At 35.0% G+C, this 27,797-nt stretch overlaps 1 protein-coding gene across 1 annotated transcript in view; it reads right to left on the bottom strand.

Annotated features, from left to right (window-relative positions):
- LOC131944710 (uncharacterized) overlaps positions 1–19,628 on the bottom strand; it is a gene marked incomplete at its 3' end in the record, with an annotated part of 194,523 nt that extends 174,895 nt beyond the window's left edge. The window contains exons 1-2 of the mRNA XM_059305501.1: positions 19,259–19,628; positions 10,017–10,115 (exon numbers count right to left, since the gene is read on the bottom strand). The remainder of the gene's footprint in view (positions 1–10,016; positions 10,116–19,258) is intronic.
- Between the last annotated feature and the right edge of the window lie 8,169 nt (positions 19,629–27,797).

The following is a 27,797-nucleotide window of genomic DNA, read 5'->3' as shown; positions in this document are numbered from 1 at the left end:
CCCTACAGAAAGATGAATGAAGATTTGGAATGAAACGTTAAAGAAATAAATAAAAAGTGGAAAATACTTCAGCAATGTCGTGCTCAATTACCCCGACACTAGTCTGTGTTTACCAGCTTATCTTAATTTCAGTGCAATTTCCTTGGTACAATTTTCTTCTACCGACTTACAAGCGGGGCCTGGGGCTCAAGTGATCTAGTAGTGTGTGCTGTTCGGTGCGGAGTTGGATCACTGCATGCTTTCTGCATCTCTATTGATCTTTGTAAAAGTTAAACGTTGTTTAACTATAAGTGGAACAATTTTATTTATTTTTCTTTTTTTTTTTCGAGTTGGTTTTAAGAGCCTAATTTAGCATACTACAGTAGGGAGGTACAATTACATTTTATAGTTTTAAATTTTCACGATTTTCACGATTTTTATTTTCGCGTTATTTTTTTTTTAAATACGTAGGTGTTTTCATTTTTACATTAAAAAAAAACAATTTATCAGATATGGTTTTTTTTAGTTAAGGTACTTGGCTTTGGAAAAAACAGATTATTAGAATTTTGTAATGTAATATTTTAGCTTCTTTTTTATTATCATTGTTTCGTATTATATATATATAATAAAATGTTATAGTTTTTTAAAACGCGATGTAACTGTATTCTAAGCTCATTTTTTTTTTACTAGTAAGACGTAAATAGTGAAGGGGGGGGGGGGGATATGTGGGGTAAAATGTGGGGTAGGGTGTATTCTGGATGTGTGAGGGGGAGTATTGCGTGGAGGGAGGGGAGGGCTTTACTCGCGTGCACGTGTATCAAACAGCGGTTAAGATTACACCTGGTCGTTAGGGAGATTAATGAAAGATTATTGTTTTAAATTAGCCGAGCAGTCTCGGCGAGTCTCATTGTTTGCCTGAGCGACACGTAGACTTAAGACCGGAGCAGGGGCGTTACACTAGTGGGGGAGAGAGGGGTGGGGGGCGCTTGGTGGAACTTTCGAAATATATAGACATACAGATTCGTCAGGAGCAGCATAACAGGTATATTATTATATTGATTATTCTATAAACCTACGTATATATATATATATATATATATATATATATATATATATATATATATATATATATATATATATATATATATATATATATATATATATATATATATATATATATATATGTGTGTGTGTGTGTGTGTATGTATATATATATATATATATACATAAGTATGTCTGTATATGCTCTATTTGTGATATATATAAATATACAAATATATCTATATCTATATATAGACCTCTCTCTCTCTCTCTCTCTCTCTCTCTCTCTCTCGCTATATATATATATATATATATATATATATATATATATATATATATATATATATATATATATATATATATATATATATATATATATATATATACACACACACACACAAACATCTACCTATGTAAAACATTTTAGAATCTTAGAAAATGTAATTAAAGTAAATTATTTTTAACTGAATAAATAATGCAAAAGTGCGTATAGAATGTATTAAAAGTTGCTGTAAAAGATATCAAATACGCCACACGATATACATCGGTTTCTGCAATGTAAGCCCCGCTTGCTTTCAATTGCTGGTTGTGTATAGTATCCCTGCTCACCGTTACAAGCCAGGGGAGGTAATGAAAACGGTAAGGGGAGAGAAGATACGCCGCTGAGAAGTCAGTTTCTTTTAATTGCGCACTTATTTTTTTATTGTCTTTAGTATGGATTAAAAAGGCATACCAAACAAATGTGCTGTTTGTGATATAGAGATGTGGGGGTGGGGGGATGAGCGGGGGGAGTAATTTTCTACCATCTAGCATCATTAGAGTAGCGATGACGATTTTAATTTACTTCTAATTGACGCCGGTCGTGATATTCGTCAGACATCGCCCACGTTAGGACTAGGCCGGGTGCTTGCATTGTGTAAGGGGAGGGGGTGCTTGCATTGTGTAAGGCAAGGGGGGGGGGCTTACATTTTGTAAGGGGAGGGGGGAGGCGATTGAGTTTATCGAATAAAGTTAAGCGGTGAGGGGACATAAGCAAAAAGTAGAAGAAAAAAAATTAATGCAATAATGGTCACAGTTGAGTCTAATTGTTTCAATGAGTTTACTAAGAAGACGTGGCGTTGTTTGTGTTTTTCTTTTAGTCTATTGGCCTACTAGATGCTCAGGCATATACATTCAAGAGAGTATGATTACTTTCTAGGGTTAGGTTTAGAGGCTAAGTTAGAGTTTAGTTTTGTATGAGTTGGATTAAGGTTGAAGGCAGGGGCAAAATATAGAGCTGAGTTTCGAGTCCGAGTTAGATTCAGGCTTATGGTAAACATTGTATTTAAGGTTAGGTTTAGAGTTGAGTTTTTTTTAGAGTTGGATTGATGCTAGGTTTAGGGTCATTATTAGATTCAGGGTTAAGTTTTTTGTAATAGTTATATAGTAATATATTGTGATAGTTAAATTTTAGGTTAGATTTAGAACTAGGGTTTAGATTTAACTTAAATTTAAGGTAAGAGATATATTCGATGATTTTTCAGGATAAGTAAAAAAAAATTGAATGGTGATTAAGGCGGATTAAAAATTGTGAAATTGATCCTAGAGAAATAGATTCTGATAACTTTTTGATAAAATACATCCACAGAAATAACAGAAATAAATCATTATAAATTACAGAAATGCATCCAAATAAATAACAGAAATACATTCATATAAATAACAGAAGTGAACCTTTATAATAAACAGAAACAAATCCAGAGAAATAACAGAAATAAACCCTTATAAACAAATAATTATAGAGTATTTAAATAAAGACTATACATTACAGAAAATAAACCCAGAAATTAACTCATAAAATACAGCAATTATTTAACAGCAAAGGAAGACTTCTGATGGTCTGAATGTTGTGAAACTCTAATACATTACCTCTATTTTATTTTGTATTTAGTATTATAATTGGTATTATTATTATTATCATCATTATTATTATTATTAGGCCTGTTATTATTATTATTATTATTATTATTAGGCCTATTATTATTATGATTAGCCCTATTATTAGTATTATTATTATTATTATTATTATTATTATTATTATTATTATTATTATTATTATTATTATTATTATTATTATTATTATTATTATTATTATTATTATTATTATCATCATTATTATTATTATTATTATTGTATTTTTATGTATATTTTACATAGTAGCCTAGTTAGCACAGTTTACGCCTGCAGTCTATCAGCTCGTGTCAACTTTAGCCATACTAATTAATTAATTAAACTTTAATGTACACAATTATATAAGAAAAGAGAATTTTAATCACAAAACAGAAAAACTTGTAAAAAAATTATTTTTAGATTTTATTGTAAATTTAAAACAAAAATTAATTGAATTAATTTTTTTAAACGAAGGTTTTAAATTTAAATTAGCCTCGAATAAATTGTTTTTACCCTTGTCTCTACTCCATACCCTCCCCTCACACTTCATATGACGTAATCGCCCTAATAATAATGTAAATATTTCACTGCATTGTTGAATAACACACCGAAAAAAAAATCATTATACAATACTACAAGTCTATTAGATAGTTTTTTTAAATTGCTTTATTAAGGGTCTACTAGATAGATTTTTAATATAAAACATTATACTTTACTACTAGTTTACTAGATACATTTTTTTTAAAATACATACTTTAAATCCAGTCTTCTAGGTGCATTATAAAACATCATTATACTTTACCACTAGCCTACTAGATAAATTTTTTTTAAAATATACTTTATGAGTCTACTAGTTACATTTTAAAAAACAGTTCAAAACACATCCTTTACTACTAGTCTTCTAGATACTTTAAAAAAATCATTAAACACTACTACTATTCTACTAGATGAATTAAAAAAAAAACACAATACTTTACTAGTTTACTAGAGACATTTAAAAAAAAAACATCCTTTACTACTAGTTTACTAAATACATTTGAAAAAACATCCTTTACTACTAGTTTACTAAATACATGTCAAAAAACATCCTTTACTACTGGTTTACTAAATAATACATTTCAAAAAACATTCTTTACTACTGGTTTACATTTCAAGAATAATACTACTAATCTACTAGATACAATTTTAAAAAATCATTATACTTTACTGCTAGCCTACAAGATACATTTTGAAAAAAAAAACATACTACTAGTCTACTAGATAAATGTCTTATTTAAAGCAGCCCCTTTATGCGTTAGGTATCGAAATCCCACAGAGGGTCGAGCTATTTAAGTATCGCTTCCTGTCATTCACGACATTCCCCATTAAAAAACTAGCACCGGCTTTTGTGTGTGGACTAATATCTTGATTGGTATAAATATTTGATGGGGCTACTAATACGACAGTTGCTAATGGCCGCAGGAGTAAAAAAAAAAATTTAAAAAAAAAAATTAAAAAAAAAAAAGCTTATAATTTGGTTTAGGAAAATGGGGGAAGAACTGTTTTATTTGAAACCGATTTGTCAGACTCGTACACTCTAGAAAATATAATGTAGTTTTAAATTTGGTTTTAGAACAAATACTTTGAAGCAAGTGTAATAAATATTAATACAACATATTGTAAGGTACATATGATTAAGATATGACTATGGTGGTAAGTAGTGTAGGCATGATTTTGTTATTGCGGACAGTGTTTCTTCCAGACTTTTTTCTCCGGGGGGGCACTTGAAATTTTCGGGGGGGGGGGGGGCGGTTGACTTTCTTCGGGGGGGGGGGGGGCGGACACTGTTAAAAGTATATATTTTCTATATAAATTATATAAATTTCATTTCGTTCGGGGGGGGGGGGGGGTAAAAAAAAATGTCGCCCCCCCCCCCCCCCCCCCCCCCCCCGCCGAAGAGATGCCTGGAAGAAACTCTGATTGCGGAGGGGTTTTCAAAATTATTGGTACACACACTCAAATATAAACATGCATACATATTCTCTATGCATACAGTTTCGCTCTAGCTCTCTATCATATAACGATTTTGAGAACATAAAACTGAAGTTTTATGACATTCACAACTTTGAAAGCGGCACGAACGAGCATCGCCGACAGCTGTAACAACGTAGAACATGGTTCATTTGGGGGAGGGGGGGGGGGGGTCAGTATATATGTTTCTGACATACCCCCTAAATACGCCGCTGATTATCATTAATACCTTATGAGCTAGTTTTCTAATTTTCTATCAACTATATAAAAATTGTAGCGGTAAGCGCTAAACTGCTAGCCCTTAAAGCCGGGTTAAAGTCAGTAGAACTTTCCTGAGTTAACCCAGCTCTGATGGGTAACGACTTCTCGCTATGGAAGGTGAAGGAGGCTGGGCATAATGCTGACCACGCTATCCCTTCATAGGCCGAGGTTGGCTCATGGACCTTCAGGTTCGAAAAGGGAACTTCACTTTTTAAAACACAAATTACACAAATCTTGATTGTTCTCTATCCCTAATACACACTCTATGAATGTAATCTAGGCCGTATACACACGTTATAAATTAAACAGACAATAAAAAAAAATATACCCCTCTTGTAAGAGATAAATGTGTCAAGCAAGCAATGTTACTCTTTTAAATACACACACTCTGTATGAAACAGATCAGATTTCTTCTCAGTTATTAAACTTTGTATCGAACCGGTTAATTAATTCTATAGAGCCACTAATCAGGTTTCATACCTGAGGTTGGTGCTAATTAAACAAAAAATTAGTAGACGTACGTATCCGGTCACATTCTTTCTATAAAAACAGACTTTTATCAAAGAACATGCCACATATCTCCTACCCCCAGCAGTGCCCTTTGTTTTTGTCAGAATGGGATGAAGTAGACAAAATTCGGGATACATTTTGTATAATAATTACACAGTCCTAACAAACTCCTAACATTCTTTTTTTTTTATTTTGTGGATCTGAAGGTGTATAGTATTAAACTATGTGAAGAAAAAAACATATTAATATTACGCAAATAATACTCAAATATTTGTTAAAAGCAAAGTTAAATTTGCGTATAAAATCTAGATTCCTTTTGTAACATGACATACACTTCCCATGAAAAAATGCAGTTAAAATCAAGCTACAATGTGTCCATAAAATAATGTATGCATGAAACAATGTACATTCTTACTAATTTCATAATTAAAAATCCAGTTTCTAGATCATACAGTTCGCGTTCTTCTTACAAAAGCAAATTACACACTTAATTGAAGTAGAAAAGTATATAATTGGTCAGAGCTAATTACAACATGTAAGGCACAGCATATATCATCAGCATACATTAGCATACTAAGACCTACTAAAGCATCTGCCCTAGTTTAAAGCACTGTTTACCATAAGGTTATGCGCTTATGTAACACATGTATTTAGGGGATTAAGCTAAGCAGCTTAATTGGTGGGGTGGTGGTGAGGTGGATTTGTGTGTGACTGGGGTGTGAGGGAGAAATGTGAGATGTTTTGTGTGGCCTTTAAAATGTTTCTGTAGTTGATGGGGGTGGGGTGGATTTGGGAGGGAATCGGGGGTTAAAACTAGAATGACCGTATTCTTGCTACCTGTACAGTAAGGTATTGTACGGTAGATAAGGAAGTGGGGAGGGGGATGGGATGGGTTTCTAACGGCTTGTTATAATATATGAATGTTGGGTTTCTAAAGGCAAATGATGTTAGGGCATCTAAAGGCATATGATGTTAGGGCATCTAAAGGCATATGATGTTGGGTTTCAATTGTATTTAGTTGACTGTATTTTGGTGTCGTGTTGTTTCGTATTGTATTACATCTTATCTAGACGTCAGCCCGCTCTATTATGGAAAAAAAAATACCAATCACCGCTTTACGTACGTAATGAACACCAACCCAATGCTTAGATAGGCGTTGTTAGGTTTTATAACCCCTAGAAGTGTTCAACAAAATTTCACCCCTCACGCCTTATAGTTTGGTCACACCCACCCCTGACAAGATCAACATACATCACAAAAAATATTACACTAATATGTTTGTTTGTTTTCTTCGTTAGATTTTTATTTTATATTTACCCCAACCTAAAGTTTAAAATGTGTAGACATTAGTGATAATATAAGCACTGGTGCTCTGTGTGGTTGATTAGGGTGGGTAACGTATCTGGGCAAGGGTTAGAAAACTGCAGCACATAACATAAACGTTTTACAGGCTCGGCGGGCGTGCTGCGAGATATAAATAGTAACATAATGGCGGCGCGGTCATGGGTGAAGGTCAGGATTAGGCTAAGGGCGGTGTCTTCTGTCAAGATGACCTGACCGCCAGAACGAAAAAAAAAACATGACTTTGTTGCGAAAAAGTTTCCGACTGACACACATATAAAATTTAGCGTGGACTGTTAGAATCTTTATTTTTACCTGCTCATCAATCAACTTTTTAATTATTAACCCGGACAAACAGGTGAGTTGTTACGTAGTCTGACTATGGAAGATGTATGACCGTGCACATCATTAGTCTAGTTCACCTTTCTGGTTGTTTCTATTACTTAACTCCAAAACTATAAGCGTTGCGTTTCATAGTATCAAATCCTTTTCGGTACATAGCCCAAAAACAAAAAAAGCTAAACGCTAATCGGTCATTTAAACAAGAACATAGTCTCCAAATCAACGCTAATTGTTAAGTCATATAGAGATTGCCACCGAGCAACTTAGAGGTTATACTATAGTAAATTGCGTGTGTTTTGAACGATGATATTCACCAGAAGAATCCGAAACATCGATAATTAGCATGATTACAATTAGCTTGAGCCAAATGACGACATTTTCATCATGTCCACCCGTTTTTTAAACGAGACACAGACGCTAAAAATTAAACCAGAGGAAACAAATATTGTGCCGGTTCCATGATGGCTATTAAGCTCCTATTTCATGGCAAAAATGTTTCCAATATTAATATTATAATTTATTTTTTAATTTATAATTTGAAAATGATTAACAAATAATTGTCGATTTCTAACGAAATTCAAAGTGACTACATTTTTCTTGATCTGAGTTTTAACTGAAATTTATGGGGAAAAAACACTACGATTTATAAGGAGTAGTGCACACTTTTACACCTTTTTTAAAGCGGTGTATTGCTACGCGATAGATCCATCCAAACCAATTACAGACAAATTAAATTCCGTGGAGAAAAAATAGTTCCAAAGAAAATTTTTGAGAAACGATTCAAATCGGAAAGCCACAAAATAAAACAAGATTTCTAAAAAAAACATTTTGAAGAGCTCTTTTAGTAGTATTTAAATCTACATAAATATTTTCTCAATCGGCATTCGCGTCGTAGTCTCTCAGTGCGCATGCGTGCCGTCATCACACTGGTGCGTATGGCGCCGGGAGGAAATGACGCTAGGCAAAAATCACTTGCAAGCCATCAAATAGATCTCGAACGCCTGCGTACAGAGCAATTTACAAAGTCAAGTATCCCGTTGGTTGCAAGTTTAAAATGTTATTCATTATCGACCCCGGGGGGGGGGGGGAGATTTATATAAATTGTAGGAAATTGTTTTATATTAAAAGTGGCGATGGAACAGTTTTCCTGTTATAACTACGAGTAGTGGTGACGGGAACAGCGGAGCGCGGGTTAGGAGGGAGAGAAAAAAAAACAAAGAAATATAATAACACTATCAAGGCTTTCTCCCTACCCCGTGCCCCCCCCCCTCCCCCACGGCAACCCTCGCACACACAGACCCGTGTAGTATATCATTTAAACACAATAGAAGAAAGAAGCGCCCTAGTTTCACGCCCCCCAAAGCAATCATCCAACCAACGCCCTATCAACGCCTTCCCCCCCCCCCCCCCCCCCCCCCCCCGCGGCTCATTCGTAACTTGGTACTCTCACCATGTTCTACTAAATAGTTTAAAATTCATTCATTCATTAAATAGATAATTGTTTATTTAAAACCGAGTTTATATCCTTATACATCATTAAATAAAAAAATAAAAAATAAAACAATTAGTTTATTGCTTATTACTAAAACAACAGCATAACTAAAAAATATAATTATGAATAAGAAAATATTTTAGGTATGTCGGCAGTGCAGGAATTATGATATTTAACTAACACTAGACAGCAATAAAATCTATTACATTATCTTGTGAATTAATACACACCACCAAAGCTATTATATTATCTTTTGAACTAAAACACCACCAAACCTATTATAATATCTTTTGAACTAAAACACCACCAAACCTATTATAATATCTTTTGAACTAAAACACCACCAAACCTATTATAATATCTTTTGAACTAAAACACCACCAAACCTATTACATTATCTTTTGAACTAAAACACCACCAAACCTATTACATTATCTTTTGAACTAAAACACCACCAAACCTATAACATTATCTTTTGAACTAAAACCCCACCAAAGCTATTACATTATCTTTTGAACTAAAACACCACCAAATGTATTACATTATCTTTTGAACTAAAACACCACCAAATCTATTACATTATCTTTTGAACTAATACACCACCAAACCTACTACATTATCTTGTGAATTAATACACACCACCAAATCTATTACAATATCCTTTGAACTAAAACACCACCAAACCTACTACATTTACTTGTGAACTAACGCAACACCTATACTCGTTTCTTCTAACTGGAGTTAAGGAGAAGACATTAAAATGATCTTCACCGTCTTGTTGTGCACTAGAATATTCTCAGAATATTCTCATGATTATCCCCGTGTACTTGTAATGGATCTGTCCCATGTGTAATAGATTTGTATGACTAATCTATCTTTAATTGCTTTAATAGATATTACTGGATATTATTTTAACATGTGTTTCGTATGATATATCCTATGTTTAAATATAAATGTTGCGTTTAATTCTTTGATCATATTTTATAGAAATATCGGTGTGTTTGATTACATTTAATTTAATTTACAGGGTAAAGCTACGTTTAATTGTGGTGTGTTGTTGCGAGCTAATTAGAGGTAATAAATTAAAGTCAATGATTACAATAAAACTTACCTCGTGAGGTCACACAAAAAACCAGGTGTTAAGTTTTAATTGATCGGATATAGATCTTTTGTTATCGGAAAGCAATCCCAGGTTGATGTTTAACGCAACCTGAAAAAAAAAGATTTTAGAAATTGTGTGAATTTATGTGGGTAAGTGTTACAATTGTTAGTGGGGCCTATTTATTTTAAAGTTAATTATCTAATTAATAAAATCAATTAGGATTAAGAGAGTTAATACTTAATAGAACTAAGTAAACTATACAGAGAAATCTGTTCACTCTTCAAAATGCGACTGTTAAGTTATAAATAGAAGCGTGTCAAGGAAATTAACAGGAATCCATGTTTTTTTTTAAAAATTCACAAAAATTGATGACGTCATTTGCGATTTAAAGTTTTCTTTTTGAAAGTTTTTCATTAGCCGTGAAGATGTTTAGAAGTTAAAACTGAGACACGGTGTTAAAATGTCGTGTGTGGGTAGAGTCGGTTTCAGATTGAATTAGTTGATCTTGATTGTGTTTAAGTTTGAATTACTTGATCATGATTGTGTTTAAGATTGAATTAGTCGTTCATAATTGTGTTTAATGTTGAATTAATTTATCATAATTGTGTTTAATGTTGAATTCATTTATCATGGTTGTGTTAAATATTGAATTAGTTGATCGTGAATGTTAATAAGATTGAATTAGTTTATTAAGATTGTGTTTAATGTTGAATTAATTGACCATGATTGTGTTCAATGTTGAAGTAATTGATCATAATTGTTTTTAATGTTGAATTAGTTGATCATGACTGTGTTTAATGTTGAATTAGTTGATCATGATTGTGTTTAATGTTGAATTAGTTGATTATGATTGTGTTTAATGTTGAATTAGTTGATCATGATTGTGTTAAATGTTGAATAAGTTGATCATGATTGTGTTTAATGTTGAATTAGTTGATAATGATTGTGTTTAGCATTGAATTAATTGATTACGATTGTGTTTCAGGTTTGAAGGTGTGAGTTTTATTATCATTAACAAGAAGAACTACAGGCGAGATTATGGCAAATTATAGTTACAATTGAATTGATGCTACAAATTATAACTGTTAAATAGTACTAATCAATTTCTTTAAACATTATATGTATATATATATATATATATATATATATATATATATATATATATATATATATATATATATATATATATATATATTTGTGACCAAGGATTATATTTATGGAGGTATTTAAGGGTTAAATATTACAATAAAAACAGTAAATGAATAAATGTTACAATTTAGAAAATGTCAATTAAAATAAAATATTACAAGCAAAAATGTTTCTGAATATTACAAGTAAAATAAAGTCTTGAAAGCCTCAACACCAAACTATTAACTCAATGTGTTGTTATTTTAAAACATTACTAAATCCAATAAATGATGTCAAAATTTTAGTAGTAGTATCTTGTTATTTCAGTATACAATATCTATATCACAATAGTTGGGTTCAAACAAGTAAAAAACATATTTGGAATTCAAGAAACTATTATGACTATAAATTACAGGTGATAAATTATTATGACCCTAAAATACTTATTATACTTTATTATTAATTCTATAAATTACAGGTATATATAATTATACTGTTCTTGAATAGAACAAGAATAAAACTACTGCAATTATAAAAATAAAAACCAAATATCATAAGATATACAAGCAAAAATTATGATAAGACTAAATATTACGTCTATGTTTTATTATGAGTTTAAAATGTAGAATTAATTATAAATAACTACTAAAAGTATATAATATGTGTGAACAGACTGAATATTACACATATTACATGTGTGTGATCATTTATTTCAATAATCTGTTACTATGTAACTAAATATTACATAAATATATATTAATGGCGTTAAGAAATGTTACACGTATATAATTATACTGTAACCTTTTAATTCACACATAATTTATACAAAGCGTAATACAAGCATACAATTATAGTTTTTACATAATATAATAAGTGTAAAAAAACTAAGGATGACTAAAACACAATGCAATTGTTCACGTGACTAAATAAAACTAGTATAAATTATCATCAGGAATTATTTCGAGTACTATTGTTCTCGATATAATAATACACTAGTATTTTAATTAACTTTAGATACTGTTTTAAGAACTAGTGTGGAAGTATTTTTAGTTAACAACATTCACAACTATTTTGTTACGAACCACAGTACATAATAATCGTTTTAATAAGCAGTAGACCCTACTGTTGTTTTGATAGCAGTAGACACAATTGTTGTGTTAATAATCAGAATACACAACTATAATTCTTATTACAAAATACACACAACTATTGTGATATTTGCCGGAATTAAAAAAATGGTTTAATACAGTAGACATATTTATTGATATTGTTACCAAAATTCAAACTATTGTGTCAACAATTATAATATACACTATTTTTTAATAACTACTTTTTCAATTATTAGGATACACGACTATTGTTTAAATAACCCGTAGCCAAAACTATTGTGTTGGTTACTACAATTTTAAAAAATGTTTTAATTGCCAGTGGACACGACTATTGTGTCAATTACAAGTACATACAACTATTGTTTTAATTACCAAAACTACAACAATTGTGTCAATTACTAGTAGGCACAACTAAAATTAATTACTAGTAGCCACAACTATTGCTTTAATTACGAGCAGACGCTACTCTTGTTTCAATAAATCAAGGATAAACATAACTAGGACACAACACAATAATTGTGCGGCTAAATATCACAAGGCCAGTGATTAAAAACTAGTTGTATTTGTTTTTACTGTGTAGCTGTGAGTTTTTAAATGTGCGAATCCTTGATCGAAAGAGGACGGCGTGTAAAAATGAGCAACACGGGCGTCTAGACGGAGAAATATGCCATTGGAAAATGATGAGATCCCGGCGTGAAGAAAAACTAACATTCAAGAGAATGTCGGCCTAATTTCATTTTTTTTAAACAACTTCATTTATAATTTTCATATCAGTTTTGATTAGAAATAGAACGGAAAAGAGCAGAGAGAAAGAGAAAAAAATGAATAAATTATCGTGTAGCCTGGATATTTTTCGAGGAAGATTTTTTCAAATTTAAAAATGTATTTTAAAATCAGATGCATGTTGTGTGTACAAAAAGAAAACATGCTAAATTTAGAGAGATAATATTTTAACGCTGTAAATTATTAGAGTATGGGTGATATTATCCGATCAAAAATGTATTACAAATAAATATTTTAATTGTATAAACAATACTTAACGTTGAATAAGGATGTAAACTTCTAGATTAAATTGTAACACAGTGACTTATTTAGATTTATTTGACATTTTATTAATTTTTGTGGTTTTCTATAATGTAGCTTTAAAAAAAAAATAGGCCAACTTTTAACAGGTGAGGGAAGATTTTATTTTTGTGCCTATAAACTCCTGTTTTCCCACGCTTTTTATTGGCCCCCGCGTACAACGAAAAACCACGGCTATACAGTTTTCAAATATTTCATTCTCAAAAGGAGAAAAGAAAAGAACGAAAGAAAGAAAAAAATCCGCGATTACTTGTGTCATTGTCTGCGTTCACTAGCACGATTGGTGCGCTATTGTGCATTGTTGTCCAAGCGTGCGTAGCTTTTATTACGGAGATATTTTTTAAAACTCTTTAAACGTGTACACTTTCTATAATAAAGTAAACTTTAAAATTAAACAGACGGATTTTTTTTATATTATTTTATTTTATTTTTTTTTTTTTTTTCAACAAGGCAAGTTTATCAAAATAAATGTCCAACCGCTACCGGTTTAATTCGTGTTTTTTTTTATCCCCAATAAAACAAGTCTTGGTGTATCTTAATTAGAAGAACGGGTTTAATTTGAAACGAATTCCTTTCATTTGCTTAGCCGCGTGAATCAATAGGACGATTCATCTTTCTTCCGTCACACATCGCCGGAACGTTTTTCGTGTTAATTACACGCGTCGATGAGGGGACAACGGCGACTGACTTCAACACTTTTGTCGGAGAAATATTCATTAACTCGGGAGAGTTAGGCGATATGCAGCCGCAATTAAATGAATACATAAATCAATGGGAAATGAAGAGTCTAGGTGTTTTCATTCGCATTAACCGACTCATACTTTGTAAATACTAGATATATTTCTAAGTATCTATACTCTATACAATCATACATTCATACATATATAGTTTATAACCACTAAAACTATTTCTACCAATATATATATATATATATATATATATATATATATATATATATATATATATATATATATATATATATATATATGTATATATATATATATATATATATACATATATATATATATATATATATATATATATATATATATATATATATATATATATATATATATATATATATATATTCGGGCATATATTATGTTACGTGTAAAACAAATAACTAAGTAACAATACAAAAAAAAGATACATTAGGGTCATTCAAATTAATAAATGGTTATTAAGTTTATGCTTCCACTAGTAAAATATATAATCAATCAAAATTATATTTGTTAAAATCCAACAGTTGTTAAATTTTAGGAGCTAATGCTATAAAACCTAAAGATGGATATCTTGTCATAAAATTGTACTTTACTGACAAAAATTTGTAATCCAACTAAGAGAACAACATATAGACCTACATATGTATTAATATGAGGTTAAATATATTTATATTATATTTTAATGTTAAAACTGTAAAGTGTTAAAATTGGCATGATAATTTTTAAATAGCTATTTCCATACTACAAGTTTTATTACGGAATTAACTGATATTAAATTAGAAATTTAAACTTGGTTAAAATCTAAATTTTCCACTAACGCTATCTAACCTCCATGTATGGTATTGCTAGAATAGCAACGCTGAAGTTTTAACACGAATTTTAAATCATATTTATTTTAATTAGTTTTTAAACTAGAGCTAGAATTTAACAAGTTTTTTTTAAAAACAATGTTGTTAGCTAAGATAGAATGGTGCGGTCGAAATACTGCGATAGTTGCCTTTTAAAAACAATGTTGTTAGCTAAGATAGAATGGTGCGGTCGAAATACTGTGATGAGGGAAAGTTTAGAGTTGGTGTGTGTCATAGTTGCCGCACCAAGCTCGATCAGATTACGGAAAAACCAAACCTTTATCATGTTAACTATTGAGGGCAAGTCAGATTTAGGTTAGGTTTTTGTGGGAGTTGTTATTGAAAGTGGTTGATGGCTGTGCGATAAGTAATTAGTTTTTCATTCGATTTTTGTTTCAGAAAATTGAGTAGATATTTGTTTAACAATTAAAAAACCTTGATGTAAAAAGTTCTTGTTTTAATATCAATGAAAGTCTTCTTTAAAAAAAAAAAAGAAGTAGACTACCTACAGCGAATAAACTAAGGGAGGTTTAAATCTAAATCTACCCAAAGTCTAACGGGACTGTTCAGTCAGTTTTATGAGAATCTTCAAAAACTATATTCACTTTTTTAAAGCCATGGCCGCAAGCAATCTTTATCCCCCTCTATCTGTTAATTCGTCTTTATTTAGTTGATAAAACATCTTTAGTTAGTTCATAGTCATTTGTATTTAGTTTATAAAACATCTTTAGTTAGTTCATAGTCATCTGTATTTAGTTGATAAAACATCTTTAGTTAGTTCATAGTCATCTTTATTTAGTTGATAAAACATATTTTGTTAGTTCATAGTCATCTTTATTTAGTTGATAAAACATATTTTGTTAGTTCATAGCCATCTTTATTTAGTTCATAAAACATCTTTTGTTAGTTCATAATCAGTCTTGTGTATTTAGTTCATAAAACATCTTTAGTTTGTTCATAGTCATCTGTATTTAGTTCATAAAACATCTTTAGTTAGTTCAAAGTCATTTTTATTTAGTTCATAAAACAACTTTATTTAGTTCATAGTCATCTTTCTTTGGCTAATTAAGTCATCTTTATTTAGTTCATTAAAGTCATCTTTAATTAGTTCATATTCATCTTTATTTAGTTTATAAAGTCATCTTTAGTTTATGCTTACAGTCATCTTTTAAGTTAACACATTCATCTTTATTTAATTCATAAATAATACTTCTTTCATTAGGACATCTTTATTTACTACATAAAGTCATCTTTTATTCCATGTTTTAAGTCGTCTTTATTTAAATCATTAAGTCATCTATATGTATTTAATAAAGTCATTTTTATTAAGTCATATCTATACAGTCTATTCAATCATCTTTATTCAAATCGTAATACCGTCTTTATTTATTTAATAAAGTAATTTTTATAAAGTCATTCTATACAGTCTATTAAACCATCTTTATTCAAACCGTGATACCGTCTTTATTTAGTTGATAAAGTCATATCTATAGTCTATTAAATCATCTTTATTCAAATCGTAATACCGTCTTTATTTAGTTGATAAAGTCGCGCTAAACTCGGCGTGCAGGAGGGGGGAAAAATTGCCTGCATCAAAAAAGGGGGGAAGATGTGTAGAGGTGCAAAAACCGCAGACGGCCCGAGCTAGACGGGCCAACCTGCTAGTTACTAGTGTCTAATATTAGGTGACCTGAATTCTGCCTGCGCCCCAGTAAACGGGACATGGATACGAGGCCGGTGTATTCCTCTAAGCGGTGTGTGTGTCGTGTTACATGCGGCATGTAGGTTTTTTTTTTAATCTGTGGTATGTGTGCCATTGTATACTGTACACAGGCAGGGTGGGGGGGGGGGGAGGAGATATACTGTTAATCTTTCAAACTTTCAAAATCTGCTACCTAGGGTTCAATAGAATATATATATATATATATATATATATATATATATATATATATATATATATATATATATATATATATATATATATATACAAAAAAGTATGTATATATATATAGATAGATCATGGAGTACACCACAACGCAGACATATTTTAAAAACTCAGGCATAACATGATTAAAATAACTTTAATTTTTTTTAAATATTTAAGATTTTAAATTTTTTAATCTAAAAGGAATGTGTTTAATTATTATTTTAACCTACTCGTAGTGAGCGCAAGGTTAGATGTATAAGTATTTAAATATATCGGTCGGTAGTATGAAATCAACAATAACCTACGCGACGTGTCCTGTGTTATGGCTTTAATGCTGAGTAAAATGTTATATGTTGTGAAATGTATAGCAACAAATTGCGTCGTGTCGGAATAATAATAATAAAATTAACAGATTATTTAAACTCGACGTTAAACTGAGGTGAAAAAAAGGCTTCTTGATATTTTTTTAAAAATCTAGCTTCTAGCTAATTATAACTGGGGAAAAAAATAATAATGCGATGTTTGTGTTTTTAGATGAGCAATTTTTCTGGTGAACTCATCAGCGGGAATGTGTCCTAAAAACTCAACATGCGGAAATGGATCCAGCACATCGCGAGGTGACGTACTCACCATAACATAACAAACACGGTACAAGCCAGACTAGGGGCGCTACCCGCTCATCGAGAATCCAACACTGGCGTTAAAACAATATGAAATTATTATCTCGTTATTTATTATAATTTTCTAGTGCAGTGTTAAGATGAGGTGTGTAATAATTAGACGAACATACCCTTTTGAAAACTTAAAGCTGGCGTGTTAAAAAAACAGACACAAATTGTCCATCATATGATCCAAATACACAGTGAATAGATGAAGTGGGCAGATATTGAATACACGTTAGTGTAGAGCTTGTTTAGTAACAACCAACACACGACTTAAACACCGAACGGTAGATAATATCCCGCAGATGTTTATATAAACCAATACGTCGAATATCAATAATACCATGAACCTAGCCCTTTGAATAATACCCCCATCGTGAACCCAACCCGTTGGATAATACCCTCGCGGTGAACCCTGTGAATTATACCCTCGCATGACTAAGCCAGACCGATAAACAACTGCAGTGTGTCCTGTGGGGGGGGGGGGGGGGGGGTCACATGCATGGCTGCTGTGTCAACGTTACGTCAGAACACCGTACACAGCATGCTTTACACGCGGACAGTGTGTATGTAAACACACACCAATCACGTACATTCACACACACACGACATTACTCTAAGTTCTAAACACACACGACATTACTCTAAGTTCTAAACACACACGACATTACTCTAAGTTCTAAACACACACGACGAAGCGTAGGTTAAACAACGTATGAGATATGTAGACTACGACACATGCACCGTGTCCCAAACGACACATTGTGCGGCGTGTACGTGTAGCCCCAGCAGATGTAAACACCGAGCACAAGCAGCCGAGTGTGACCTATCGCCCGAGTCTCGTCAATCGATGGCAACAATCAAAGTTTTAGTTCGCTCTTCTCGGCCGAAAGCCTTCAGAGTTAAGTGTGTAATAGATGCATGCTGAATCCTATAGCTTGAACTACCTATAGCCTTTACTTACACTACCTAGTCTATATAGCCTTTACTTAAACTAAAGTCCTAGAGGTATGCCCAATTGTAGATCTTTTACTTTAGCTAACACTAGATGTAAACATTTAAGCATAATATACACTGCTAAATATTTAAGCTTCTATTAGATTTAGGCCTGTGCTAAATATTTAAACGTCTACTAAACGTTTGCTAAATATTTAAACGTCTTTTACATATGTGCTGTATATTTAAACGTTTTTTTTTAGCTATATGCTAAATATTTAAGTCTATTAGATATATGCTCTATATGTAAGAGGCTATTGAATATAGATCTATACTAAATGTTTAAATCTATTAGATTTATTAATAAATATTAAACGTCTATTCCTACTATATGTATGATGAATATCAAATTGTTATGTGAGTTTGATGTACATTTCGTATAAGCGCTGTAGTGTAATTAATTATGTATATTATTGTCTTCAAAAAATACATTTACGACAAATTGCCAAAAATATTGAGTAAAATAAAATTATTGCTATTTGAAAATTTAAAATGAAGAAACATATTTGAATCGATATTTATGAAACGGCTGATTTTTATTGGAAATGTAATAAAAATGTTTTGTTAATCAATTAATGTAATTACAGGCAAAAAATATGAATGTAAGATATTGCCGTGGATGTATGGCTTAGAAGTACAGATTCGGTTGTGTGAATGTTACAAATTGTGAAATGAGGTTAAGTTTTTAAAAAAAAATTACTAATTAAATTAAAAATAAAAACGTTTAAAAAATACAATTAAGAACTAATAAGGATACAAGTTTAATTAATAATTACCTGCGTCAAGGTAATCGCCGAAAATCAAAACACGCTAGCAATATCCATGTGTAGGAAAAAAATAATTACCGTGTTTTTTTATATCTACAAAAAATAAGATTTAAAAAATTATTTCTAAAATATCACAATTGTAATTTTTTTTTTTCAAATTGTGAAGCACGCGTTCTGCGACCGGTGGTTTTACTAGTAAAAGTTAAAAATCCGACTCAGTGGTTTGTTGTGGTTTGTTTTTTTTCTATCAGCCTCGAGATGGGCTCTGTTTGAACTGACATACTCAAACAACTAAAGGAAACGAAACCGAGTCTTTCCCCCGTCCTCGCGCCACAGAAAACTGCACGAGTAAGAGCAGAACTATAACATGCATTGCGCACTGCAGGCGGACCACGACACCTAACAACCCAAAGAAATAAAGGCGGTGGTGGGGGGAGGGTTTTTTTTTTTTTTTTTTTAAGAAGTGGGGGTAAAAAAATACAAAGGGAGGGGGATTGTTAGAAGGGAAAAAAGGGGTAGGGGGTGGTGAAGAGTATCTTTTTTTAATGTGGGGGAATTAAATAATAAGAGATGTGGGGGGGTGCATGTGGGAGGGGGGGGGAGAGAATGCAGCGTTGGTAGCGATGAGAAGGGAGAGGGGGAGAGAAAAAAAAAGTTTTAACCGCTTGTGAGAGCGGTAGTAATACAGTGTAGTTGTGTAATACTGGACGCAAGTGATACAACGCGATAGAGATTGAGAGAGATCTTGAATCCTTTTGGCCCCCTGCGGCGAGGGCAGAAAAATAGGAGGGCATGGGTTGGGGGGTGGGGGAGGGAGGGGATGGGGGAGGGAGAGAGCGAGCCGTTGGGGGTTATGTCAGAAAATGCAGCGCGCGCTGCGCAGCACAAGCAGACGTAACATCGCAGGCGCGATGTGGGTCGCGATGTGGCGGCGAGCCTGGATGGTCGTGGACTCCATTCATGCTGTTGATCGCGGGCACTAGTTCACTCCCCCACCCCCCCCCCCCTCCCCGCGCCAGGTCGGACTACACCCGTGCAGACGACATGCACAGGTTCTGTCATAGTTTTTTCCCCCTCCCTTCCCCCTCTCTCTCTCTTCTTTGCAGCTGCAATTCTTTCTCCGGAGCGGGGGCAGTGGCCGAGCGATACCGAGAGAAAAAAAAATGTGTTATTATTCTGAACCGCGTCGATACTATGAGGGTAGTCATTTGTGGCCGCGCATCTTCATCGTTGTTAATTTTTTTTTATTTTTGGCTACTTTATCTTCTTCTGTGGCTTATCCTTTCCCCCCATATTGTTTGTAGATCTAGTTGTATGTTTTTCATCACACTTAGTTTAAATAGCTAGTTATATTTTCCCTTTCGAAACGTTTCTAAAAGTAAAATTTCTAAAATTTCTACAAATTTGACCTTGAAGTACTGGTTCTGTTGGGGTAGTCACCCCCCCCCCTTTCTACCCCCCTACCTCTCATCCTTCCCCCCCCCCCCTCCAGCTAATCGAATTGATGGTGTCACACATGATGTTGCATGAACTAGGGTCAGGGCTGGGGTAACGGGGTGGTTTAGGGTGGGTTGAAATAGTGGAGTTTCAGTGTGTGTGTGTATGGGGGGGGGGGGGGTTAGTCTTTGTGAGCGGGTGTTATCTTAAGGGGTGGGTTAGCTTGAGGGGGGATAGTATTAGTGGAGTGGGTTAGTCATTGAGGAGGGGTTTAGTCTTAGGAGGTGGGTTAGTGAAACAGGTAAAGTCTACTTCACCTGCCCCAAATGGACCGTCAGGTTCACAAAGGGTACTATGGCTCTCAAAGTGAGGATTGCGTTACATTTTAATCGACTACTCCCGCCCATCTTAAAAACGAGGTTGTTTTTGTTTTTTGTTGTTTTTTTTAATCGAGGACTAATACCAATAGTGTAAGGTGAATTAGATCATCGTTATGACGTCCCACTAAACCAACGTGGAATATGAGGAGTCACCGTATCGACCTTGACCTTGAGTTTCTACCCTTTAGGGGTTATCCATTTATGACGTTCACGTTTTGGATTTTGGACCCCCCCCCCCCCCCCCCCGCGTGTGGACGTCATAAATGGATGGCCCCTTATATTATCCGTGTGACGACTACAAACTTTCCGACAGGGGACAACAAATGTATGTTAGACTTCTAACAAATACTTACATGCTTTTTAGAGATCTGCCATACAATCTATATTCAACGTTAACGTAACGGAGGGGAGGGGGAGGGTATTTCTATAGTTAGTATTGGAATCGTGTTGTTGTTGTTTAGTCCAGGTTTGCCTTATTGGGGGCGGCGTGGTCGGAGAGTGTATGAATTAAAACACCAAAAGTCCCACGTTCGGACCCTTAGCAGATGAGGTTAGGTGGGGAAAGTAACTCTTCTAAGAGAGAAAACTCTAAAATCAAATAAACGCTGTTTTGTGATTGTTCTTGGTTGGACAATGGCTATGGACGTATATTAAGAAAAAAATGACAGGCTAAAGTTGGAGTCGACGGCACATAATATGTTGACACGTTATACTTAATTATGTTGAAGAATGCATCTTTTAATATTACAATTGAGAACGAAGAAGAAGAAAAAATTTACATTTACTGTAAACGTGTAGGCTTTAGTGTTGTTATTCGCTATGTTAATTACACGAATAATTAGACGCGGTTGGGTGGATAAGTATATGTTGAAACATCGATACTAATGATTTCATTATGGGGGTACGGGCAAGCTAACTGTATTCTTCTAATAAACATACACAGTAAGACCCAGCAGTTTATAAAGGCTGCGGCTATAAGTAGTTTACTATAGTTCACTACGAATAGACTATGAAGACTGCAGTGAAATGCGAATAGACACTCTCTTATTTAAATGACTGTAAAAAAACAAATAAAAAACCACGAGTTTAAAAGCGCGCTGTTTCTGTGTTTATGGCCGTTAACTAAATACGATGCTCTCAGGACCGGAAGTCATAAGTTCATGTCTTAATTGTTAGCGCGTGACTTATTTTAATGCTGGTGACGTTAAGATACTTGCAAACACATCGTAAAGAAAGAATGTTACTGAGGAGGGTTCTCACGATGTTGGATATATGGTGTGAGGTTAGGATGGCCTTAATAGTGGTCTTCAAGATCACAGGGTGGGGGTATACATTTGTGGGGTTCCAGGTTTTGTCATCTGACAGCTGTAGCACGAGTACCAATAGGATCATGTAGGATGTATAGTTTGAAGACTTATTGGCTTCAATGTGAGGACCGCTGGGATCCTGTAGGATGTATAGAGTGAAGAGTTATTGGCTTCAATGTGAGGACCGCTGCGATCCTGTAGGATGTATAGTGTGAGGAGTTATTGGCTTCAATGTGAGGACCGCTGCGATCCTGTAGGATGTCGCCTACATGCTGAGGACTTATGGGCCCTAATGTGAGGACCGCTGCGATCCTGTAGGATGTCGCCTACATGCTGAGGACTTATGGGCCCTAATGTGAGGACCGCTGGGATCCTGTAGTGTGCACAGGTTGAGGACTTATGGACCCTAATGTGAGGATCGCTGGGATCCTGTAGTGTGCACAGGTTGAGGACTTATGGGCCCTAATGTGAGGACCGCTGGGATCCTGTAGTGTGCACAGGTTGAGGACTTATGGGCGCTAATGTGAGGATCGCTGGGATCCTGTAGTGTGCACAGGTTGAGGACTTATGGGCCCTAATGTGAGGACCGCTGGGATCCTGTAGTGTGCACAGGTTGAGGACTTATGGGCCCTAATGTGAGGACCGCTGGGATCCTGTAGTGTGCACAGGTTGAGGACTTATGGGCCCTAATGTGAGGACCGCTGGGATCCTGAAGGATGCACAGGTTGAGAACTTATGGGCCCTAATGTGAGGACCGCTGGGATCCTGTAGTGTGCACAGGTTGAGGACTTATGGGCCCTAATGTGAGGACCGCTGGGATCCTGTAGTGTGCACAGGTTGAGGACTTATGGGCCCTAATGTGAGGACCGCTGGGATCCTGTAGTGTGCACAGGTTGAGGACTTATGGGCCCTAATGTGAGGACCGCTGGGATCCTGTAGTGTGCACAGGTTGAGGACTTATGGGCCCTAATGTGAGGACCGCTGGGATCCTGTAGTGTGCACAGGTTGAGAACTTATGGGCCCTAATGTGAGGACCGCTGGGATCCTGTAGTGTGCACAGGTTGAGGACTTATGGGCCCTAATGTGAGGACCGCTGGGATCCTGTAGTGTGCACAGGTTGAGGACTTATGGGCCCTAATGTGAGGACCGCTGGGATCCTGCAGGATGTACCTTAAGGGAACCGCTGAGCTCTAGTATAAGCACTGAACTTCAGGATAGTGTACCCAGTAATGGCCGCTGAACTCCAGAATGACGCACCGTGTGATGACTGCTGTGCTCTAGTTGTGACCTCGGGACTCCATGATGGTTAACCGTGTGAGGACCGCTGGACACCAGAATTATGTACCGTGAGAGGACAGGGTGGGTTAGTGAGGACCGCTGGGCTAGTGAGGACTTATGGACTCCAGTAGGATGTACAATGTGAGGACTTCTAGGCTCCAGTGTGAGGACCGCTGGACACCAGAATTATGTACCGTGAGAGGACCGCTGGGCTAATAAGGACCGCTGTGCTCCAGTAGGATGTATAATGTGAGGACTTATGAGCTCCAGTGTGAGGACCGCTGTGCTCCAGCACCTGACGTCTGGTACTAGACCTAAAGACTTTGTGAGCGAGACCAGAGCACGTGCTGACACTAACCGGAAGACGTGCAGCATCCAGCAGACGGCACTGGTGCCAATTATATAGTCCGCTGTGTGGTGTTAGGTTGTCACTGCCTTAGCGGCGATGTTGGAAGGGGCTTAAGGTTTTAGTGTAGGCGGTTCTGGTAGGGGGAGGGGAGGGGAGCGTGAATGTGAATGCTAGGTAACGATGGTTTTTAGAGATGGTTTTTTGTGCTTTGTGGGTGAAGTGGTAGTTTTTAGGAAAAGCGTGAGGGTGGGGGGGGGGGGGGGATAGTTTGAGGGTGGTGTGACGGTGGAGTTTGAGGGTGGAGTTTAAGGGTGGAGAACCGGGTGGAGTATGTGAGTAGAGTTGCAGAGTGTTGAAGATGAGAGTGTGCGAGTTTGGTGTGGTGTGTTCATCTGTTAAGTGAAGATGTGTAATGATATGACACAAGTAATACTGTGACAACAGGCTTCCATAAACCAGAGCGTGCCCACTTTCTTTATAAATCGTAAAACACACACACACGCACACAAACACACACACAAACACACACACACACACACACACACACACAAACACACAAACACAAAAACAAAAGCTGCACACAACTGACGGATGCTAGAGTTCGAATCCAGAACATTCTACAGTTTTGGAGTCTGTATAATGTCCACGACGCCAGACAGACTTGATGAGCGATTGAAAACAAAAGCAGCAGACCACTGCACCACATACAAAACCGGGGCCGAAAAAAATAGATAAACTCTACTTCATCTACTAATCTGACCGGTCCAAATAACACGACAGCTCACTTTTCATACCTTGTCATTCTTAAACAGGAACCCAATCAGGAAAGGTTAAAGATTACATACGATTTTTTTTTCTCGAGACTCCAACAGTAGAACTATTTTCAGTAATAAACCCTTGATGTTAGACTAGTATTGCTTGACCTTATGTCGCTCACCTTTGACCTTTAGTCTCCATACTGCGTGGAGCAGATAGTGGTAGTTGGCAGATCGACCACGGTGTTAATCACATACTGGAGTATCGACTGTTAACTAATGTTAGCTCTTGACATCTGGCTTTTAGTTACAGGTGGAGCTCAATTTGGGATTAAAACAGACAAAAATTATTTCATCTTTGTACGGTGCAGGGAAGAAGCCGATCGGTATTTGTTATATTTACTGTTTACATGTACAGGGGTTTTGTACAGATCGAAAGATCTAGGACGGAAGATGTTGAACCATTCGCCTTAATCCAGCTTTTCCGTTGTTTCTGTTTTAAGTTCTTTTGGGAATTAAAATAAAAAGATTGCCGAATAAAAAGCTAATCAGGACAGTATCCATAGTAACATGCATGGCTTTTAGCCAAAAAACTTTATTCAACGCTGTTTTCGTATAACCCCAAGGATCATGTATCCCTTTACACCTAATCTTTAACGCTCAGTTTTCATTTTATCATCGCATTATCTGGGAGCTTTTACCATTTAATTCAGGGATCCCTTACCAATTTACCATTCGGGATCCTTTACCAATTTACCATTCGGGATGGCTTAACAATTTACCATTCGGGATGGCTTGACAATTTACCATTCGGGGTGCCTTAACAATTTACTATTAGGGATCCCTTAACAACTTACCATTTGGATCCCTTACCAATTCACCATTCGCGACCCCTTAATAATTTACCATTCGTGACCCCTACCAATTTACCATTCGTGACCCCTACCAATTTACCATTCGTGACCCCTACCAATATACCATTCGTGACCCCTACCAATTTACCATTCGTGACCCCTTACCAATATACCATGCAGGGCTCTCTCCCACTCAGACCATCAGCGGTCTAGGTAAATTATAATTACCCAGAGCTCCAGTGGTAACTCCGACCATTTCAATTCTCTAATAAATAAATTAGCCCAGTGTATGAACAAAAACCTTAGAACAATGGACGCTTGTACACTGGGTAAAATGGAAAGGCTTTAAGTTTAGAGTTAAAACTAGTCGTTTTCCAATCAATTATTCATAGTTAACGACCCTCCCCAATCCCATGCCGCACGGACCCCTTCCCTCTCACCGAAGGAAAAAAAAACAATTATAGTGACCTGCAGTTGTACAATGGAAATATGCCGTTGCGTAAGTCGCTGGGGATATTCGGCCGGCGAGCGAGTACTCGATACCGCCCGGATGAGACAAGCCACGCGGCAAGTGGGCCGCCCACTGCCACTATCCAAATCTTCCTTTATCAGGGACCAATGCATATATTATATATATTATAAGCGGGCCTTTTTTTAAATATATATATATATATATATATATATATATATATATATATATATATATATATATATATATATATATATATATATATATATATATATATATGTATGTAAGTCCAAATGTAATAGGATTATTGGATAAATTGCACGAAAGTGTTTGTTAATCATTTAAAAGAAAATAAAATCTTTAGTGGTCTATTTTTAATATTAATAGTTGCGTAAGAGATCATAATAGTCGCCTGCTTTATTTTTATATTTTTATTTATTTAATTTTTTTTTTAGAAATTCTACTAGCCGTATTTAGTAATGGCTGTTTACTTTTAGAAACTAAAACAAATAAAATTACTAATGGTGGAAAATTTTTCAACACAGAAATCTTGTTCATTACGGGAATATTTTAAATTTATTTTTTAAATATAATTTTTTGTTCCTTTAATAATTTTTGTTTTAACTTTTTAAAAGTTGGACCAACCTGGTCTAAAGCCTGCCCCCATTGTTCGAGTCCCGGGCACAAGAGTATAGTTGATGCAAAAGACTTGCTAATCTTCTTTATTCCAGTGACCTAGTTTCTTTCTTCTTTTTTTTTTTTAATTTAAATGTGACCCAGATAGTTTTTTTTTTTCTCTTCTTTCTCGCTCCTGGTGTAATCTCCCCTTTCTACCCTTTTGAAACGATGCGCGCTCGGCACTGCATCTGCATTTCGAACACAAATACGTCTCTTATTCCCCTTGCATTCAACTCTGCTTGCCTCGATGTTTAAACATGGTTATGCCCCTTGACAGTGGAACATTCCCTTTTAGTTGTTGGTGGTTCGTCTTTAGTTATGGTTTTTATAGTAAGGGTAGGGGGTCAAGGGGTGGGGGATTTAGTGTCATTGTGTTTTGTTTTGTTTTCTTCTCTCTGCTGCAGTGAAGTTATTTGTTTTTAGGTATAAAGTTACAGTTTGTAACGAAAATAGTAGCCATTGTTTGAAGTTCATTTTAAATTTCTATAGTCACAATGTGATGCTTGGTCGTTCGGTTACATTAATAACTAATGACGCGGGTATCAGTGTGTACGTTTCAAACTGTTGTTCGTGTGTGTATATCTACATTGTTCCTTTGTTTTAGTTTAGTATGGGTTGCTATTAGCTGTTATAAAGGTCTGTGTTAGGAGTGGGGGATGGAGGGGGTGGGTTGTAGGTATTTTTTTTTTCATTGAGTTTATCTCCTATTAAGAAATCGAATTGAATACATATAAATTACACCAAGTTGTTATAGTAACCAATTCGAACTGGATTTGGTATATGAAGCAGATGAGGAAAAGTTTATGTGACTTTAGCATTTGAAGTGATAATATGGCGTCACTATACACAGCCGCCATTACTTTTCTCAACGTTAGTCAGGTACCCGCCAGAGCTGGGTGGACTCACGAATGCCCTACGAACTTGAAACCGGGATCCGAACGCGTGACTTTCTGGTTAACAGCTGTGCGTTCTAATCTACGACCACGCCGTCCCATTGCGTTTGAATGTTGTCACGTGATTATTTTCACATGCTTATCGACT

The sequence above is a fragment of the Physella acuta genome, unplaced genomic scaffold (genome assembly GCF_028476545.2).
Source record: "Physella acuta isolate Inbredline_101_S28 unplaced genomic scaffold, ASM2847654v3 ptg000504l, whole genome shotgun sequence".
Lineage (NCBI taxonomy): Eukaryota > Metazoa > Mollusca > Gastropoda > Physidae > Physella > Physella acuta.
The sequence above is the reverse complement of the archived record's forward strand: the minus strand, read 5'-3'. Positions and strand labels throughout refer to the sequence as shown.